Genomic DNA, 22,193 nt, shown 5'->3' with positions numbered 1-22,193 from the left:
GGCAGACTAATAAACAGGTTACTGCCTGTGGCGAAATGAAACGGGCTGAGAGACAAAAACGCGCGTTCATCTCAGCACTGTAAATAGCTAAGATGGGATCGGGCTTGAAATAGCTCACGTCAGGTAGGCATGTCAGTTATCAGAGTTGGATAATCGGGAATCTGTTAAGAAGAATGTATTTTGCAAAGGATACCAACTATTTTATAATGTCTTACTGAATAATACAATTTAAATTAATACCATTCTAACTATCAATAAGTACTATATACTGATATTACAATGAGCTTCAAATACCTTATTAAATATTTTACCGCTTAGAAAATTTAAATCTGTTGGATATTACTGTTCTTAAGATCTGATAATAAGCATGTAAACATCAGACAAGATCGCCTCTTAAATCTGTTTCTACAGAGAAAATGGACTTGAATGTAATCTCGAAAGCAAAAGAAAATAGCATTTATATCTATTTGATCTCAAAGATCCTCAGAAGCCTACCCCTATTAATACAGGAACTTAATTAGGGAGTAATTGGACTTCTCTAAGAATATTGATAGCCAGCTTGTTTACAATAAGTGTATGCATTTATAAATAATGTTATATCAGTGGATAAAGCTGATGAAAGTACGTTTGTGTTCTTGGTCGCACGCCCGTGTGTGTGTATATACACACACACACGCACGCGTAATATATATATATATATATACACACACACACACACAAGATAATATATATATTATCTCGGTGCAGAGATGCCTGGTCACTTGTGTGCTGCTGTATTGTACTGTTATGTGTATCTTATACATTTTTCTGACCTGGATGAATTGTTGCTCTTTGGTTGCACTCAATATTTTTATATGATTAATTTCTAATCATATAAGATTTTATATGATTAGAAATAAAATTTGAATATTAAAAAAGAAATGAAATTTCATTGTGACTTAAATTTCAGAGTGACCTAAAAATTCTGTTTTTGATGGAATAGAATAATTTAAGACAATGATTCTATGTTAATAAGTTATTGGTATCCCATTAAATTCTTTTAATTAATTTCTTTAAAGTAAAAAAAATACTTGGACACTTTTGCTGTTATTTTATTTATACTTATTATTTTTTTGCTTGCTTAGCTCTTTTAATACATTTTATATTACTTTGCTACCATTACATTACCGAAGATTAGTTTAACCAGTCGGTAGATTTATTGCATATTGTACACTATGTGATAAGGAATATTGTCATCCTGGAATGCAAACGAGCATTTCGTGTGATAATGTTAATACTGTGTCTCATAACTTTGAAATTGTATATAACAAATACAGAACGACATGGCGATATATTTGAGTTCGATTTCCTGTAATCGAAACCGAAATTTCGTATATATAAATCTCATTTGTTTTCTTCGAAGGAAAGTTGTTTTAATTCCTTCTAACTTTAAGTGTACTAATTTTAAAAGTTAGAAGCTATTAATTAGGGGGAAAAAACATCACACTACCGTGCAAAACGAGCAGTCATATTCCATTCTATTTATTTCTATATACTATTCAACTTATATATCCTAATTAAGGTCGCATTCTATGGCAGTGTTTTTGAAACTTTTTAAAGACGCTCCATCTTTAAACTTTTTGCGTTCCTACGCTTTTACGGTATACATCCCGTATTGTGCAGAACGATTGCGCATCTCAGAATTTGATAACAATCTTAGATGTTAAATGAAATCAAATTTTGATGTAGTGACTACACTGTAGTCGTAACAACTGCAAGTTACAATATAATAATGTTACCGAAATAAGCATGGAGATTGTAAGTGTTTTTAATGCTATATTGTATTGAAATAAGTGGATGAAATATTACATGCAGATGTCGTTTTCAAAAATAGATGATAATACTGACTATTGCTTTGCGCCACACACGCACTTTCAAAACCACTGAATTATGGCTTGCAACCTTGAGTGTTCTATCATATTAGTACTTGTGTCGTGTGTATTTTGTGGTCTTAAGTGCTTGTTATACTAGTACTCTGTCTATATTCGCGGAATCCTTAAGGGATCTAAATTGTACAGAGATATTGAGCCGGTTAAATCATAATGAAAGTGTTTAGGGAATTATGCTTTCACACTTAAAACGTGTCATTCTAAATAAAAACATAATAATAAAAACCGATAGCAACCTAATAATACATGAATCAGCCAGATAAGGAAAAGGTGGCTGGGACATATACATACGGGAGATTCGATGAACGTCAATAATGTAATTTGTAACAACATTACTAAATGCACAAGGCTTTCAAAGCAAAATAAGTAACAAAGAAGTTTTGGCTGGGAAGGCTAAGGAAAAAGAAAATTAAGGAATTACATGCATAATTATCAAAATGGAAATGTATAAATCGCGTGGATCCTTTAGAGAACAGCACAGGGAATATTATTGATAAATCAAACTAATTTAAACAGTTTTTGCATTTACTTTTACACAAGGAAGGATGTTGGTTATAAACGACTCTGGCAATCTTTATATAGGTAACGAACTTAGAGATATTCGTAACTGAGAATAAATTTAAAAAAAAAAAAAAAAAAAAAATATATATATATATATATATATATAAAGCTTCAGTAACAGATGGGCTACATCCTGTAATGTTGTATCAAGCAAGGAAAGAGATTGTTAGCCATTACCTTTTTAATAACGAGGGCTTCATTGGATTTAGAAACTGCATTTGCTTAAGACGAGTTAGTGTTACTCCAATCCATAAATTCCTGTAGGATATCAATCATTAATGCTAGATCTTTTAAAAATTCCAAATTGAGAAGGCGGTTTAAAAAGCCCTTATATTTACCGTTCGATGCAAAATGCTTGCATAAAGCTGGGTAATTTCTCCACACTGCAAGCTGCCCTTCGTGGTCCCAAAACATGGCCGATCTTTAAAATTTCAATACCAAGGTCTTTTGTAATCGTATTTCATTCTCGTTGATTTTTTTGGTGATTGATGATAAAAAAACATATAATTTATCCATAAATATTTCAAAATGATTTATTTCTTTAATTTTTTTTTATCGAATCGTCTAATGCTAATTGTAAACGATACGCTTCTTCAAGTGTCATCTCGTAGGAGGTTGGCAACCATGTCACGGAATCTTTTTCTTTCTTTTGCTGCTCTGGAACATTTTTGGTAATTCAAGCCAGTCCAGTCTTCGAACCACATTCTCCTGGGTCTACCTTTCCCTCTTTTTCCATCCTCTTTTTCCAAACGATGCGCTACGCAATGCCAAATCACAATGTTGGGAAATTTTTGTAGAAGTTTGATTGCAACACCTGATTTGTTTCCTAACATTACACTAGCTCCATCAGAACAAAATGCAATGAGATGATATTTTAAATAGTTATCAGAAAATGCATATGAATTTAAAGTAGCAATTACAGTAGCATATATGTATTCCGCGGTGGTATTTTCTAGTTCTACAAGATTATTAAACAAGAAGAACAAGGGGCTCGCAAATTTGAGAAAAATTTAACAAAGGGCTCGCGCGAGCCCCCTATAGCTCACCACTGGTTATACTGCGATTTAGTTTCCCGTATCTGTCACACTTAGTTATTATAATATTGTTACTAAGGAATTAGCTGAGGGACATAGCTTCGGCATTATATATTTGGAATTTAGTAATACATTCAGTATCGTACAGTTACTCGTATTATTTACTAATCAGACAAGTAGCCGTTAAGTGTAAGGCCTGGTTGGCCGAGTAGTTAGCGTGCCCGCTCGCCAACCAACAAGTCGCGGGTTTGAATCCCATTGTAGACATGGATTTTTGTGATTGCCTTTAAGTGGGAGATGAATTTCATCGCACGGCGCGACTATTAGAGGCCTAAAAGTTGTCTTTGGTCTCTAGAGCTGGGTTTCTAGTCTATATGAAAAAAAACCCAAAAAAAAACAAAGAATATATAAAACTGATTAAAAAATGGGGGAAAAAATCCTTAGCCCGCCGACAAATGTACTATAGTTTTACTAATAACATTTCGTGGGTGGAAACCACATAAAAAATTAAAATAAAATAAAAAGTGGTTACATGGTATTAATGGAGAGAAGGCAGAGATTGGTATGGAATGCTTGTGTGTTCTATTGAGGGGCTAGTGCGGCTCCACAAGAGTCGGCTTTAGGTCCATCGTTTTTCTTAATTGTGATCAACGATATCAATCATGGAATTAAGTTTAATGTGTAAATTTGGAGATAACATGAAAGTGGGTAGGTTTGTTTAATAATAAAACTCGAAGGCTATTTAAATAAGATATTCCGTTGATCTGAGGATTGATCATTAACACAAAAATTTAACATTGTTCATCTTAGCAAAAATCCGAGGATGAACTCAAAACAGGAAGTGAAAAGGGACTGAGGAATCATAGTGCACTCTGGATTATTTCATTAATTGTTTTGTACAGAAACTTTTACTACAAAATGATGGCTTAGTTCTTAAAGTATTGTATCCAAGTTTGGAGTTCCTATCTTAGAAAAGATATAAATATCTGGAGAAGGTACAATGAAAGCGATCAGATTGTATCGGGAATGAATAATACTGCTGGTATGAAGAATGACTTCGATTTCAAATATTAGCGATAACGAGGGAAGTAAAATTTTATATTGAAGTTTATAAAGCTTAAGGGAATAAACATATTGAATTATGAGATATGTTTACATTTCCCAGGAACCACATAATCGGAGGCATAAATTAATAAAGGATTGCCCTAGGTTAGATTTAAGATTTTGGCGAAAGAGTGCCCTAAGTTTGATTTCAGAAAATATTTTAGTGAAAGAGTAGTCAACCACTAGCATAAATTCTGGAGGAACTATTGTAGTAGCAGACTTTAAACAAAGTTAAAGAGAAAAGTGTTTGGAAAGAATTATTCTGGTGTATGTTTTTATTTGGAAATTGTTTTGTTTGCTTAAAACGCAATATATTTACTGTCAGAAGTTATTACTTTATTATGTATTGTTAATAGTGTGTGAGACAGTCAGGGGTATTTTACTCCTGAGGATTCTGATATCGATACTATATTAAGCTCTTCTTCCTAACAGCAGATTTTATACTATTTTACTAATCTTGTGTTTCACAGATCGTTCAGTTTTGATGGATTGATACCATATCACCAGCCTTAAACTTATGAATTGTTGCAATTGTTAATTCTGTTTTTGAATGCCGAGTTACAAATTCAAATTTCATTGTCTCCACACAACATTTTCAGATGAACAACAGATAGCATTTAGAATTCTCTGAACATTAAGTTTTAGCTGCTTCTTAGAAATAACAATATTATCTTTATCTGATGACGACCTTTCGAAACAACTTGCACACCTTTCTGGAATTTTACATTGTCTTTCTTATAACTTAAAACATTTTGGTTTTGGTTTATGTTTCATAGTGAGTATAGGTAGAACTCTTTTATCCCTAACTTTTGGAAATCTTTCGGCAGTCGGTCTCCGCCCCACTCATCGACAACAGTAGAGTTCAGGGCTACCCACGATTTCAAAACTTTAGTGAGAGATATAGTATGACAGATACCTGCCCATCTCGTGTTCTTAAAAACCCAAATTGGTAATATGGTTGTTCAAAACAGCGTTAGTTGCATGGACGATTTTTCTGAGTTGCCTGAGGTAAAAACGAGTTTCTGGGATAAAAAGCTAAATACTTGTGCCAAAGATCGACTCACTCATGAACTTTTCCGACTGGAAAAGGCCTAGGAAAAAGTTAATATATTTAAAATTTTATGTATTTACGGTTTCAGTTCTTTTTAATCTTCGACTGTTCACATTTATATTATTATACAACCTTTTATCTACCTTTAGTGACTGTCCATATTCTTGTAATTTCCATATGACATTGGTTTACACGTAAGCTCACCCGTAGTTTTTTCTATTCGCCTTTCGGTGGAAAAAACAACTTACAGGACTCCACAGTATTGTTCTTCTACATTTTTTTCCTCAACAAATATGTTTTAATATTTATTCTGTAACTTGGTTTGGTATTACAGCAGTATTTCCAGATTACTTTAAGCATAGCTATGTAATATTAACAATAACATTTCAGAAATGCTTTGCTATGCCGGAATGGCACAGACGCATGTGACATTCGTAATACACAATCGGAAAATTAATGCCAAAAACAAGCCTTAAATTACAAGCCATTAGGACAAAGAAAACCAAGAGGTCCTCTTACAAGATTCAACGATGACTTCTAAGGCGGAACAGGCAACTCTAGGCCTAAATCCTTGATAGGCATGATGATGATGATGAAAATATGCCATCTATTAACTGCTTTTCCACTTGGAAAAGACACTATTGATACTATAAAATTAATAATTTTTCTATTTACATAAACGATATATGGTTATGAAATGCATGCATTTTTGACACACCCTTTTTTTTTATTGTTGTACTTGAACTACATACAGTTGTATTTTTCTAAAGCTGCGCAATCTCGCTAGCTAACCAAGTGAACTTCGATTATTATCACACCTTGCATGTTCTTCATTGGTGACGACTAGTCTTGTGATGTACAACATCTGTGGATTATCCGATAATTGGCACAGAAGAAAAGTTCAAAGAAAAGAAAAATTCATTCCATGCATTTATGAGTTTAAAAAAATCTGGGAACTTTGATAATAGCCGTGATTTATTCACAGATGAAGTGGAAGTATTCCAGAAAAATACATTGTCACCAAAAGTGATCGATGTCGGTGGAATTTGGCACATAACTCCAAAAACGACAGAAATCGTTTTTGTTGACGCATCCCCTCTTTCTTTCAGTGAATTCGTAAGAATGCTAGTGTGTTTGTATAAGTTGGATATACTGTATTAATACGTGGAGCTAAATGTTTTTTCGTACCCTTAGAAAATTAACAGTTTCGACGATATTGTGAATTATTTTTAAAGTAAATAAGTTTTTCTCCCCCCCCCCCATTCAAATTGAAATTGTTCTCTGTCAAAATTGTTACTCGATATAAACTGCATTTCATACACTGCGTCTAGACAAAAATCAATGAAAGTAGCACCGCTTTGGAAAGCGTGCATAGAGATTCTGTTGAAGTAGAATAGGCGTACGTGCCTTTTTTTTTTAATGAAGTAAAGAGGATACAAATCTTTGATAACATTTTAATAGTGTTAATTGTACAGTATTTTAATAGTTGGCAAAATGTTTTCTCTTTTAGCAGTTCATTATATTTATGCGGATATCAGAAAGCAGTCATTGTGGAACTATTTTAAGAATTTAGTTATTTTAATATATCCTAATATGCAATAGGATAACTTAATTACTGGATTTTTTTTTTATCATTAAAGAGGTTGTGCCTAAAAGATTGAATGGACTCAAAATTTATTTTTTAATAACGAAAAAAGCGACGGAATCCAAAGTTTGCTACGAACTTGATGCTTTGATAGGTACAACCAAGGTGAAGTGTTTTATTTTATTTTTTTTTTTTTTTCTCACTTTACAGAAGTATCTAATATATTTCTGTTTTATGAAGTATTTGAAGTTTTCACTACATTGTACTTAACAGATCATCGCAAAAACGATATTTCTTTAAATTTGAAAGAATTTTCAATAATGCATGTGCTGGAATTAGTATATCTTTTATGTCGTTTGTTTTCAAGCTTGTCTGTGTCTTATGCCGAACTGTTTCTACCCTCATTCCCAGATGACCATTTGGAACTTTTCCAACAACTGCATGAAATAATGCAAACGATATTTTAGGGGGGGGGGCGGGGAGAAAAGAAAATCATTAAATATCGATCTCTCCGGCTGTGATAAACTAAATAAAATTGTACATATTTCTCATTTAAATAAATCTTATAAATACGCAAATACATATTATTGTAAATAATACACTAGATAGAATTGAATGCTTGTTGAGAGAGAGAGAAAAAAATTACATAGAACTCATCAGTTTAACAGTAGATGTATTTTAACTTTTATCAGGGCTTCTTTAATCTCTTGTCTTGAAAGAACTTGCATTTACCATATTTTAACTCGACATTTTATTCGTTTATTATGCTGTTATCTAATACTGTATATTAAATTATTTCTTTTATAAGAAATATTTTAGGTGATTATCCAGATATTGAAAGTTTATAAACTAAAAAATGAACCACATATAATGACATCAATTTCGACTGATTCATTTACTGCAATTTCCTGTCTTTTGATTTGCTTTCATGCTGTTTATATATATATATATATATATATATATATATATATATATATGATGACCGAGTAAATAGAAATTACTTTTAAAGAAATAATGTTTCTATAATATTTCTTTAAAATTATACTTTTAGTACCTGGTAGCAATGTAATTTCCAGCCTGCTCCAGCTCGAAAATTCCAGCACATCCATAATAAACGTCATATCAAATAAAGTTATAAAGAACTGACTATTTTCGAGAGACTCCTGAAAAATCAGAAAATGCTGTGGATCATTCGCATATAATAAGTTTTACACTAAAAATGTATGCTTTAACTCAACCCGACTCAATTGTATTCACAAAATTACTGAATAATGAATACTTGCTTTCACCCCGATGCGAATGAAATTTCTTTCCAAATTTTCCTTTATTCTGCTAGTGTCTGAAATCGTCTCGCGATCATGTAATATTATTTTTCATATTCTGGTCAATCTTTCTTCGTCTGATCTTTTCTCTCCTGTTTTGCACCATTTCTCTTAGTTGCTATTCCTGTATAGTTATGCATCATGATTCTAATTTAGTTTTTTTATTCTTTTAATTCCCTTAAGTTCTCGTAACATTCAGTTAATCTGCTTCTAGTTAATCACTAAAGTATTGCTTTGTATGCTACTTTCGGATCATCATAGCTTCTACAGATATGCTATTATCTGCAGAGTAGGTACGAAAGAACCCAAGTTTTTTCATATATATTCAATTTTTGATAATTTTTGGAGCAAAAATAGCCATGTAGTTTTTTTTTTTTTTTAAATGTACAATTTCGAAGTTTTTTTTATTTTTTATTTTAATTTTTGGTATCTCGAATAGTTGTAATCTGAAAAAAAAAAAGTTCTAGCTTGATTGTTGATAAAAGAAATTCTTCTAGCATAATGAATTCCGAAGATTCTTCGAGAAGTACTTCTTTTATCTCAGTCGGTATTGACGATGCCCTTTCGTTGGAAAGACCTGGGTTTGAATCCCGCCTAGGACGTGAAGAATTTTTATCAGTGCTTCTTAGCTGGAGGTGCTAATCGATCTCATACGGAAATGGAAAAGTTTTTTCCCTCCATGAAACTCGGGATTTTCCATCCGCATAAGAGGCAAACCGGCCAGGACGCAATATAGAGGCCTCGTAACTATAGTTAGTTGCTTCTGCCGTAAATCCAAAACAGCTAACTAACTAACCTGTCCAATTCCGAACTACTAACTCGTTCAATTAATTTTGCATCTCATCCTCCCTGTAGTACCATTCTTTTATTCTAGATTTCCTTCCATGTCTCATCTTAAATGCTTGTTTCACCTTCTTTCGCTTTTCATCTCATCTCAGTTTCTAAGCTCTTTCATCAGTGCAGTGGAGATCTTTACAGTTGGTATGGTTCTTGGCTTTTTCTACATTCCTGTTGCATTATCTTTTACAAGTACATCCTGTTCTAAGGATTTCATTTTCAAAGATTTTTTCACGTTTGTCTTTTATATTCTAGATTTCTGCTTCCTATTAAACAATAGGACCAATGATTATTTTGTATTGTTGTCGTTGAGAAAATTTTAGAAGATAAATGATTAATAAGCTCATTGATGCTTGCATTCTAGCTTGTGACTCTGTACTAATCTTATTATCCTAAGCAGTTAACACATTCTAAATTATTTGACGGAATTCAGTGTTGTCATGGTTGGTTTATCATCCTAGTCTTTCAGCGGCCATTTTAAATTTTCTGAACGTTATTTGCGCATCTTTTTTTTCCAGCTAGGCAAATATAATCTGCATATCCTACTTTTTATTTTTTAGTATGGAGTTTCCTCCCCCGTCCCTATTGGGGCGAGTTGAGCCCCCTCATGGGGAGTTAAGTATTTACGACTGTAGATCCGTGTGTGTGTGTTCACGGGATGAAAAACGCCAGATAAACTGGCGGGAAAAAAACCCCTACTTCCCGCGCCCAAGAGGGGCTAACTTGGCTATGGAAGATCCTCAAATTCCTCACGTCTTCTACGGGAATCGAACCTGGAACACTCCTTCCCCAGTCATATGGTTGCGAAGCGCACAGCCACTAGGCTAACCGCGCGGACGCATATCCTACTATTGTTCTGTTTGTGATACATATTTCTCTAAAGCTGAATTAAATAGGATGCCTGCATTTCCTTGTTTCGATCCGTCATTGATAATGAAAGTTTCAAATCTCATTTTATTAGATATATAAAGAAAACCAGTTCCATTATTATAAAAGAAAATGACTTAAGTTCTTAGTCTAATTGTGAGAAAGAATAAATTACACACAGCAATGTCTTTCGATGAATGAAAAATGCAATCCTAATTTGCAGGGATAAACTCTGCAAACAGAGATTGTACTTTTCATTCAGTGTATATTCTCGTAGATATATAAGTTTCGTTACGGACTACTACAAGTATATTCAGTATTTGAGTAAAGTAATTCGTAGTGAAATTTTCCACATTTGCTCTTACTTACCCATACGTTAGACCAAAAAAAAAAAAAGTGTGCGAATTTCTGCTTTTACATGGCCATTGAAAAGACATTCTTAAACATCACACATTGTTGAAAGGAAGAATAGGAGTGGTAAAACCAATGGATGGCAACTTGACCTGATTTCATGAGCTTTCTCTTTCTGATGAGACTGAAGTCATGGCAGTTTTTGAGGTAGTAGAAAGTGGATTTTTCGTTTGACTATCTTCCTAGGAATTTGGATTATGTGGATACGACGCTTTAACCGTTCATTTCCAGAATTACAATGCGAGAGACGGTGCTCAAACAGAACAAACCGACTACAAAAATGCGAAATTGTCATTTGAATTGAAGATGAGTTTTTTTTTTCCCTACTAGAAATCAAACATGGTTCTTACACAGGGAGGATGGATTTCTGTTATACTCGTATGTTATGCCGTGGAGGAGTAAGGACCTCTTATAATATAAAATCTTCCAGTGAGGAATTTGCATAATATAAAGACCCAACCCATAGACATATGTTTACGTGTCGAAACCACAAATTGTATTCCATTCATTTTGAAGATTATGTCATGACATCTTTCATGTCATTCACTTTTAGGAATTTCACCTTTTCATCCTCAAAATACGGAACAGTGATTCATTCTGTTTTAGCCATAATTCCGCATTAAACAACAATGTACACCGAATGTAGTACACGCAAGTATATAATCTGTGCGCCTGCCTGAACTACATTCTTGGAAGATTTTCTGAATGAAGTTGAGTTTGAAAATAAATAGATGAATTTTATTTTAATTCCGCATGTTGAATTTAGAGACGAAAAAATAAAAGTTCCGTAATAATGCCGAAATCCCCCCCCCCCCTAAAACACTCCGAAATTTTCTTTCGGAAAATTTACATGCAATGTTAGCATAACTACCTTGCTTTCTTATCTCCGCGGCTGTCGTCACATTCAGTTTCTATATGACATTTATTTTTTTTCCTGGCGTATAGCTCCAGAGCATTAATAAAAATATAAAGAATGGGGTCATCATGGAAAATTTTATCCTCCGGGCGTGTCTTGGTTACGTTATTCACAACAACATTTTATATTTCTTGTATAGATACTTCGCTTATCTTTGCACGTATAAGTTATCATCCTAGTAACGTATACCCACGATAGCGTACAAGTTTAGTTTTATGTGGTTTTCATTTAGGTGTCTAAGAAACAACAGATTTGAATTATATCAAGGAAAAAAAAAAATCCTAACGCATCTTTCTGATAAGAGGAATTCAGTAAAGAGCACTTCGCTGCTTGGAATAGATCTTAACTTTCTTTAGATAATAGGATAGCCTCGGGAGATGTTGGACGGATCAAGATTGATGGCATGCGAACAAACAGTTTCATACATTCCACAATGCTTTCTTAGCGTGCATTGATGTCTAAAAAAGCGGTGCTAAATATATGAAATGTCGTTTACATTAAATGTTGCCTCAGTCCATATATATCTTGTCCATTATAATTTTGTTTCTTTTTTCCCAAAACAGAGTATACAGTATTCCTTCGTATAGGTTACGTTATTATTTTACCAATTTCCAGACACACTTGCAGTATGTTTTAGGCTCAAGGTGCGTCATTAGATTGTGCATTCTAATTCAAGTCGTCATCAAGCAATATATTGGTCTATGATAATCAAACTTGTAATTTCCAGTACTTTATACTGTATATAATTTTGAAATTTATAATTTCAAAATTATATACAGTATAAAGATTACTTATGAAAAGCCTTTGTCTGAGTTTTAACCATCGGCTTTCATAAATGAATATGAAGTTTCATAAAAACTATCCTTGACGTTTTTAATTACAGGAGTCTACTAAAACAAATGAAAGATCGGGTAAAAATGTGACTAGTTCAGATATTAGGTCGAAATTTCATTAAGAAATCTCAATAGAGATTTCTTAATGAACCTTGAACAGGAGAAACCAATAGCCCATTAAAAATTTAATTGCCCACACATGCCACATGCTTGCTATTGGCTTCTTTGCCTTTCGTATGTGAGAATGATATACGAGGGTGGTCTGAAAAGTTCTCGGCCTAACAATGAAAAAATGAATTTATAATTTCAAAATTATTTTCATTTTTCAACATAATCTCCCTTAAGATTAATACATTTATTCCAGCGATGCTCCAGCGCCATTATCCCGGTCCCTGCAGTGGTTCTCAGTAAGATCTGTAAAATAACCCCTCTACAGCTGCAATCACCTCTTGATTCGAAGAAAAACGCTAACCAGCGAGGAAGAGTTTTAGTTTTGGGAAGAGATAGAAGTCAGAGGGAGCCAAATTTGAGGAATAGGGTGGATATTTCAACAATTCATAGTGCAGATCCCTTAATTTTCCCATTGCCAAAACACCTTTGTGGGCAGGTGCACTGTCCTGATGAATGATGATTTTTTTCTTCTGCAAACCAGGTCTTTTCTCACGAATGTTTTCGCCTAGTCTGATTTAAAAGATCGGAATAATATTCTCCAGTTATTGTTTTACCCTTTTCAAGATAATTAATAAACAAAATGCCTTTAGAATCCCAAAACACCGATTCCATGACCTTTAATGCTGATGGAACCAACTTTGTCTTCTTTGGCGCTGAACAACCAGCTTCTGTCCACTGTTTTGACTGCTGTTTGGATTCTGGTATGTAATTGTGAATCCAAGTCTCATCCATAGTAATAAATCGACGCACAAAATCAGTTTATTCTTGTTAAAACGCTCCAAGTATTGTTCAGAGATTTTAATGCGAGTGCGTTTTTGATCTGCTGTGAGCAAGCGCGGCACTCATCTTGCGCAAAGCTTTTTCATTTGCAATTCTTCATTCAAAATAAATCCTACACGTTCTTTTGAAATGCCTATAGTGTCAGCAATTTCACACACTTTGACTCGCCGGTCATCCAATGCTATATCGTGCATTCGATCAATGATTTCTGGTGGCGTTACACTTTTTGGACGTCCTTCACGTGGATCATCTTCAAGGCTGGTACGGCCACGTTTAAACTCGGCAGCGCATTTCTTAATTGTCGAAAACGAAGGATAAGAGTGCCCATAAACTTTTATGAACTTCGAGTGAATTTCTTTTGGCATTAAACCTTCTTTTAGAAAGAATTTTATAACCGTACGATACTCAATTTTATCCATTTCAAGGGATACAGACAACACTTTTGCTTCAGACAGCTGTATATAAAAAAACTACTTGATAGAATGACTTACAATTTCACATTGATGCTTATGACAGATGAACGAACTATTGCAGTTATGCAGGTAACTTGGTATTAGCGCATTGGATCTCTCTTGGCTAGTGTTGTCAAAAGCATGTTGACCCAAACCATATTGAGATAAGCTGAATGTAGTTCCGATGTTCTGAGATACATTTTTAAATTCATCTTCCCGTTTGACCCAAATAAGTCAAGATGTAGGAATATGAGACTTGGTAAAACAAGGTAGCAGCAGCAGCAAAGGCGACAATTTGTCTTTTTGGAGAAGGTACAACAAATAGAAATGTCTATTATAAAGAATAAATAAAGAATAAAAGTTTTTCAGACTGCTCTTGGAGGATGTTGAGAAAAACCTCAGTGATTTTATTTTAATTCTTAGGTTATTGGTTGTAACATATACTTGGTAGCTTCCAATTCTTGTAGAAGAGATATTTCGGAGGAGCAAAATATGCTCTAAATACGAAGGATTTTATAATTCAATATTTTTGAGATGGATGGTGTGCAGATTTGATATCACCATCATGCGTCGTCACCATGCAGGAGGTTAACTACCATGATGTGACTCATAGTTGACTACGGGCGTAAGGATAATGTGGTGAGGATCCTATTTCTTTCACATTGTTGTAAGTATTCGTGGCTGTAAATCCGCGTGTGTTCACGGGGCCGGTTTGCCTGTTCTGAGGGACGAAAAACCCTCTCCCTCCGTATGAGATCGGCTAACTCACCTTTAGTCGAAAGAGACCAGATAAAGTTCCTCACGTCATGGACGGGAATCGAACCCAGGTCTTTCCGACCAAAGGACTTCGTCTATACCGACTGAGCTACGGAGGCTCCTTGATAAGAATATAGTGAACTGTAAAAGTTGGTTTTCGTTGACAGAAGAGAGGCCATGAGATTCATATTTGACGCAGTGGTGCACCCACAGGTGTGTGTGTGGGGGGGGGGACAGGGGCCCAGGCACCCGCAAAAGGGAAAAAACACTAGAAAATTTTCAAAAAATCTTTTCCTAATTAAAAATCATTTTTTTTTATTTATGTTGTGTCGTATCTTCTATTTCTATACTGCTTATGAATTAGCGATCATTGCAGATGCTCAGTCATAGGTCGTAAGCGATGCGTACTGTGTATTCTCAAATCGTCTACTCAACTCTTTCCCGCCCAAGTGCGCCACTGATTTGATGTATATCCCAAAACAATATTGCTCCTGATGATTCTTTCTCCAAAGTTAATTTTATTCCAGGTCGTAAATTACTGATTTCGTGCGGAAAGAAGCTCCAGTTCAGTGTCATCTCAAGCACCAAACTTCATTTATATAGCATATCCAGGAGAGATTTGGTATAAGGACTTAAGATTCTCTCTCTCACTCTTCAAATTGTAATAAAAAATTAGCTAAATTTGAGGATAGAGGCGAGCCTAGGTCAGGTCTTTCGGCCTATTTGTAAAGTTTATCTTATCAGCTGAAATATCCAGAAGTGTTCTTATTCATCGGATAAAAATTGTAATGTCACATACAGTATTAGGAATATTTAGGAAAAAAAGAATGTATCGAAGCTGACCATAATGTCTGAAGATTAAATAATTTTAACACATACACACACCTAGTAATATATATATATTTTTTATCCAAGCCACTACGTGATTGCATGTCTAAATAATTCCATGTTGAATAATAATAAACAGTGAAACGCCTGCGGGTCACTATTTTTTTGTATTCAAATTTCTTTTATTCTACAACCCACACTGATTTTTGCGAGACGTGAAACGGAATATTTATTAATGTGATTAATCAGTTAGTGCATATTTCACCGTGGCTTACTTGTATTGTTACTCTTATTGAGTAGTGACCTGAAATGAACAAGCTGTTAGTATAGTTGGGTTAATCAGACTTGAAAAATTCGGATAAGTAGTTACTTTTTGGTGATAGTAACGCTGATAATGCAAATGGCGTTTGAATTATAACAAATGACAATCGCGTTTTTTTTTCTTCTTTTCATGTTTAACTTTTGATGACACAATTTCGTTTTGAATTCGCATGTGCTGTGTCTACCAAACCGGAGAAATTGCCTCCAGCACTGTTCTGAAAACGTCCACTAGATTCAAGCCTTTTCCCCTCCTCCCTTCACACTAGTACATCGTGTTTCAGGACTCTTAACAGGAAGCTAGAATAACACCCTGCTAAACACCTCTGTTAGTAGCTAACAGATAAATGTGATGAATTTAATACACTCGGGTAACGAAAACAAAAACAAATTTTTAATAATTGATATTTAAGAAAACACTTCGAAGCAGCAAATATCATTTAGAACAGGGAGTTCTGTTATCCCATATCTACCGTCTGGTCTCTCACAAGAAACGGTTGAAGCGATGATCCAAGTCAGAATGATGAGAGAAAAATCTAGTTTTATATCCCCTTTTTCCTTCGAGGTTGCTGAAACTAAATAAATCTCTTCGGTCTGATATCCGAACTATTTAAACTGGCATTGATAGCTAACTAGCTGTTCTGTTTTTATGCAATTTGTCATATTTTGTATGCTGAAACTATTAAAGAAAACGCTTGTGGAACTGTGTTCCATAAGTTTGCTGAGAGAATGAAAAAAGGACAGATAATTCATCAATTCCATATTTTAAGCAACTGACTGCTTAAAACAATGAGTCATGGTATGTATATATGACAAGGACTTGAGGAGCTGTGTTATAAAAGCTGTTCAGCTAAAGGTGAGGTGAGTTTGACAGTCTTATACAGAGTAGTCTCATTTCGCATCAACGGCAAAACGCAAAATTAAGACATACTATATTGGCCTCATAACTTCAGTCGCATCGTTTTGCCGGTAAAAGCAGATCACTTATAGCTGGGGAAAAAATTCATTATTCGGTATTCAACCTAGAGTCGAAATTATTGTTCTCCAAGATATTTGTAATCAAATATACATCGGGTTAGCATTGTAACTAATTATAATTGTTTAGAGTTTAGGGCCGCCGAAAAATTAGGGCCAGTTTAAAGGCCCAAAACAATGGAGGAGCCCCGGAGCACTCTACTGCCTCGGCCCCCGCCCACCTTGGGAAAAGTAACTACATCCTTGTTCATCGTTCTATCGAATAATGCCACTTTTGTGAACAATTCGATGGGATATTATTCGATTTATGAAGCATTGAACCTGTTTTAGGTATGCTTGATAAATGTACAAAATCATTATATCCTCTGCATTCATATGCAAGTTATTCTTGAACTGTTAGAGAACGAAATTTTTTTATTTTTAATTCGGTATTTGAATTCTTTAAAAATTTATAGAGCTGTCTGAATTTTCTTTTGAATCGGATCCTTTTTTTTTTTTTTTTTTTGCACGGTGAAGACAGAGACGAAACTTGTGGAAATGATATATATAAGGTAGTATATACTGCTTGGAAAGAAGTCAATAGACACACCAATTGACAAAGGGCATTGTGCCATGTAACGAGTCACGTGTTTGTAGCCGTTATAAATTTGAGGAATATGATGCTTCCAAGTCAGTGCAGCTTGGGTAAGTATGTTTGGGTGAAAATAACTGCAAAATGGAGCTGACGGAGGATTCCATGTTGCCGGCTTTCTGTTCGACAAATTGGGCCTCCTAGATCGTGAACGTTTACATATTGTATCATTCGTTAAACCAAACTCTGTGGTTATAATTAATATAATTATAATAGAATATTATTAATATAACCATTGGTTATATTAATAATAACTACATTAGGCGTAATATAATTAACAATAAATATATTTGAAAAGAAGAATATGCAGTGTGTGTGTTTCTTGAGAAAGAAATATGAATGACATAAAATGTCAAATGAAATATTCATTGCTACATGTGATTTAAGCATTTACTTACATCTTTTGTCCATTTAACAAACAATGCATTCGTGACCATGTTTTTCGTTTTTTTTTTTAGCACATAAGAAGAGCTTGAATAACGTTAAGAACGTAGCGTTGTTCATTATTACTAATTTATAAAACGCTTCACGTTAGTAATGCCAAACTTAATGGTCTACTAGTGTTTTATTTATGAAGTTTGCCACGCGTAACGTGAACTGTGAATTTCCTCTTTTCTTTACTTGGAGAAATAAACGACAGGTTCTTCATATTTTCATACCACGAAGTTTGGAATAGAAACTGCATATTACTTAAAAATTATTAAGTTGCATTTAATCTATCTGTTTAATCTTCCCTTCAAAATATTTCTCTCGGAATGAATTTTACATTGTCTGCTTCATTAAACTAACACATCTGTACTTTATCTAGATCTAGTAATTTTCAAATCCTCTATCTTGCACGTGAATTTACAAATATAGTTTGGGAAATTTGATTTTTTTTTTTATTTATTTCATTTTATTTTTTTATTTTTTTAGGTAATTGTATTGGATTACTAAAATTTTAGTTTTGTGTATTTAAACTGATTTCATCCCGTTAATGATGTGGGGAAGTCGAACAACAGAGGAAATTTACCAGAATTTTTTTCCTCTTAGAAGCATAACGAACGTTGAGGATTTTTTTGAAATGAAAAAAACAAAAAACAAAAAAAAAACATGGCTTTAAGAAAGAAACGAAATGTTTCCATTTTATCATTTAATTTAGAAATCGCCATTAGATGTAATCTGAAATCACACACAAAAAAAAGTATGCTAATATCGAAAAATGATCTCCTTGAGTCATTTTTGAGCAAGTTTTTTTCCCGTCATAATTACACTATTAAATTACCTCATTTAACATTACATTGCAGTATAAAGAAAAAAAATCCCAAAGTAAATAAAAATAATTAATGGTGATTTAGAAATTCCTTAGCGAATGGTAGGGATAGGTGAGGTGATTGTTTTTAGGAATGCATAAAATATTCCGAAGGAAAAGGACAATTACATATATATTTTACAATTAATTTGAATATAAATAATATTATTAATTATTAAATATGTGCATAATTCCAATTCTGTGGCATCAGTTATCGAGGTCTAATCATTGTCATTTCATTCAGGCAGCGGTAAGAATATTTTTTAAAAAAATTGTAAAGCTTTTATATATATATATATATATATATATAACTCCAGACATCTTAAATTCTTAATTAAACTGAGTTATTGTAATGGAGGATGACTTCGTTTAAATTCAGTAAATTGCAGGGTTTTATTTGTAGTTTGACTTTTCTTGTTTATCCAACATGCTTAAAAGGTAATTAGATTCATTTAAAAAAAATCTGACTACTGCTTTTTTATTTAACCAGATGATCCTTGTGCTACAATTTTCTTTAAAAAAAAAAAATTATCTTTTGCCTTCGAATATGCAACTTTTGCAGATAGACATGACGTTGCATATTCGAAGGCAAGATCTTATCTGTCTATCCTCTTAAACGCATCTCTCACTCGCACACAGCGCTCTATAGTGCATTCTTGGAGTTTGCTATTCATTTGGCAAAATCTGGATTTGAATCCTAACCAGGATGCATGGAATCTTTATATAGGCTTTCCAGATGAAGGTGATGGGCGTATATAGAAATGATGGGTTTTTTCCTCTCACAACTCAAGTTTTTCATCCCTCCAGTTTGCAGTAGTGTAGATGGTGAGAGTTGTGTAGCGTATAATGGTCCTTGAACTCCATGTATGTGTCGCGTAATAATAGTAAAACATGCTAACTGATAGGAGAACACATAAAATGTAGTGCGTCATAGACTTAATTGCTTCGATACCTGCGCGCTTACACATGTACGCACAGGAACAGTCCGAACTTCCCAAGGGGAGTCACTGTGAGAATACTTATTAGTATTTCTTGCTCTACCAATATAATTTGTTTCAATTTTTCATTAATAATATTGTTTCAAATTGTCATTTCGTAGTATATTATATAACTTTTGGGACAAAGTTTAAAATATTCATAATTTTGGATTTCAAATGAAATATAACTGAAAATTTATTATTTTATTTATTTTTTTCTCTATGATTTTGTTTGGGGAGGCGATCCTCTAGACACGCATACCCACTGGTCCATGTTGAGAGCAGATGTATCGCCACACCTTTCCCATTCTAGCAAGGCGCATTACACATGATACGCCATTTACCGGATATCCCAGTATGACATCGGAAATAAGAGTAGTCCATGTAATCGATCGTAAGTTGGCTAATGAATCACTAGCTGCACGTGTATCGTAAGGAAGTTCCGCAGACCGCAGCAGTGTGTCAGCATAAAGATTTGTACTGTAGCTACTGTTATTTCTACCCGTACGAATTGGTCTGCATGCGTTCATGCCTTGTATTGCATCTGGTCACTTTTGCATCATTTATTTGCTGTGATCTACTGGACGAAATACGAATAATGTATCCAAAGTAGTCTTTGCATGTATTCAGAAAAAGTGAGGTACAGCATAGCACACCTTTTTTCATACCGCCGATAACTTCAAGCGGCATTTCAAATTAGATGAACATTCCAGGTAATCGTTTTCGAACCTTGAATAAGTTAGTATAATAAGGATCTAAAATATTGCTGACGGTTGGTTTAGCATTAAAATTGGAAAAAATTTAATGAATATTAGAAATTTTCCGTTTCCGTGTGTGTGTGCGCGCCCGTTCGCTCGCTCGCGTTACGTTACTCACTTCGCATTTGTGGGATAGGCGTTGCGGTTCAAATGTCAGTTACTTCTGACGTATAGGTTTGTCTACTCTTCTAAAGTAAGGTGTATCGGAGGCTGCACGCAGTTTGTACAGATGTGGAAGATGAAATATCAAATATCGTTTTATTGTTAAGACTGCTTTTGCTGCACTATTTTATTTGCCTCCACTAACAAACTGACATAACTGGATGAGCGACACATGATCCCCACCTCCGAGTGAAAGGCCCTTGGTTTCAGTCCCTTCAAGATAGCGTTAGTCTCTTTCTCCATAGGTGGTATTTCCTAGAAAACGCTGTTATTTCTAAAAGAACCAATCCTACTTTATGCATTTGACAACGCCTTCCGTAAAATTTCTGAGGGTTTCACTAGTATTTCAGTAATATGGATTTGGCACATTAGTTAGTTCTTGAGTGAAAAGTCCGATGAAAAGGGCATGTACAGTGTCCTGTCCCAGACGTTACCAGGATAGGACTTACGATTGCCAGCAGAAGTAGTGATTTACTTACTCGAAAAATGTTCCATGTAAGCAAATATACGTGTGGTATTGCCATAAAGTCATTGTTCCTACAAAAGTTTATGAATAGTCTTCTGAGAAGCGTATCTATCTTGGCCTGTTTACATGTAATGTTAAATAGAAGCTCTATACACAACACAAAGCTGCCGGGGAATGATATCACTGGCATACTATACGGCATTATGGGGTTATAGTTCTGAGTTCATTGCCGTTTCTCTTCTTTAGCTGAATGTGAGTGTGTATGTGTAGTGACGAATGAATAATGAGAATCATCACGGTAACGCTGAAGAGCCTGCTGACTATCAAACATATTTTCCGAGTTACGCCTAAGCGCTGCAGTAACCAAAGGTGTTACATTAGAATTATCAATTGCACTCACTTGATAGGTTTTTGATATATCTGCTGTACTCGGCCAACTTAAGGTAACTCAATAAATACGTTTATTGAGAACGGTTTCTCCTTCAGACTGAATGCTTGTTTATGAGCGACATGTCTGGGCGTCTTCTCTCACTTCATGTCCCTAACTTTCTAACATAATTATGAAAAGAAAAACAGTTATACTGCTACTGTGATTAAAACTTTGTCACAAAATTTCTCACCAAAAATATATTAAACTTGTTAAAAAAAAAAAAAAAAAAGAGAAACATTTCCATCACAACTACTTTCAACATTCGTAGCATAAATGTAAACAAAAGTTATGTGCGTCATTACCACTTCCAGATCAAACCTGACCTCTTGTTTTCAGCCGAACCTCAAATAGCAGCTACAGCAACCATGGAATATATTAACATACTCTCAAATTATACTCTCTATGATTCCTTTGTAAAATTCCTTGGTATCTGTGCGATCTCATACTTCATTTCATAGAACGCCAAATATTGAATTTCCAATTTTTTAGCTTCTCAAGATAGTATATTATTTTGTAACATTCATATGCAGTCTCTACCATTCCACAAATTCTGAAAATTATCTTCACCTCTGACTTTCTTGTCCTCTTGGTATATCGGACCATAAACCTTAGAAGTTTCCTCATTTATGAAATGACCATCCTTCATCCACTCACATCATCGTGTCCTTTGACATTGAAAATTGCCAGATGGTGCGAACTCCTGCTGGACTTCTTTTTCTTTGCACTGTCAGGCTACTACTGTTTCCACT

At 34.2% G+C, this 22,193-nt stretch overlaps 1 protein-coding gene across 3 annotated transcripts in view; it reads left to right on the top strand.

The window, feature by feature from the left end:
- LOC150102422 (uncharacterized) overlaps positions 1–22,193 on the top strand; it is a 251,333-nt gene that overhangs the window by 56,679 nt on the left and 172,461 nt on the right. Inside the window, exon 1 of one of the 3 annotated variants that reach the window (XM_090399786.1) lies at positions 20,118–20,341. The exons of the other annotated variants lie outside the window; for them this stretch is intronic. The gene's annotated coding sequence lies outside the window, so the exon portion shown is untranslated. Of the gene's footprint in view, positions 1–20,117; positions 20,342–22,193 lie in introns of those variants that run through there. 3 annotated transcript variants of the gene reach the window in all.

Source organism: Typopeltis vanoorti, chromosome 10 (genome assembly GCF_054136105.1).
Source record: "Typopeltis vanoorti isolate ZY-2024b chromosome 10, IOZ_Tvanoo_1.0, whole genome shotgun sequence".
NCBI lineage: Eukaryota > Metazoa > Arthropoda > Arachnida > Uropygi > Thelyphonidae > Typopeltis > Typopeltis vanoorti.
This window is presented reverse-complemented; position numbering and strand designations above follow the sequence as displayed.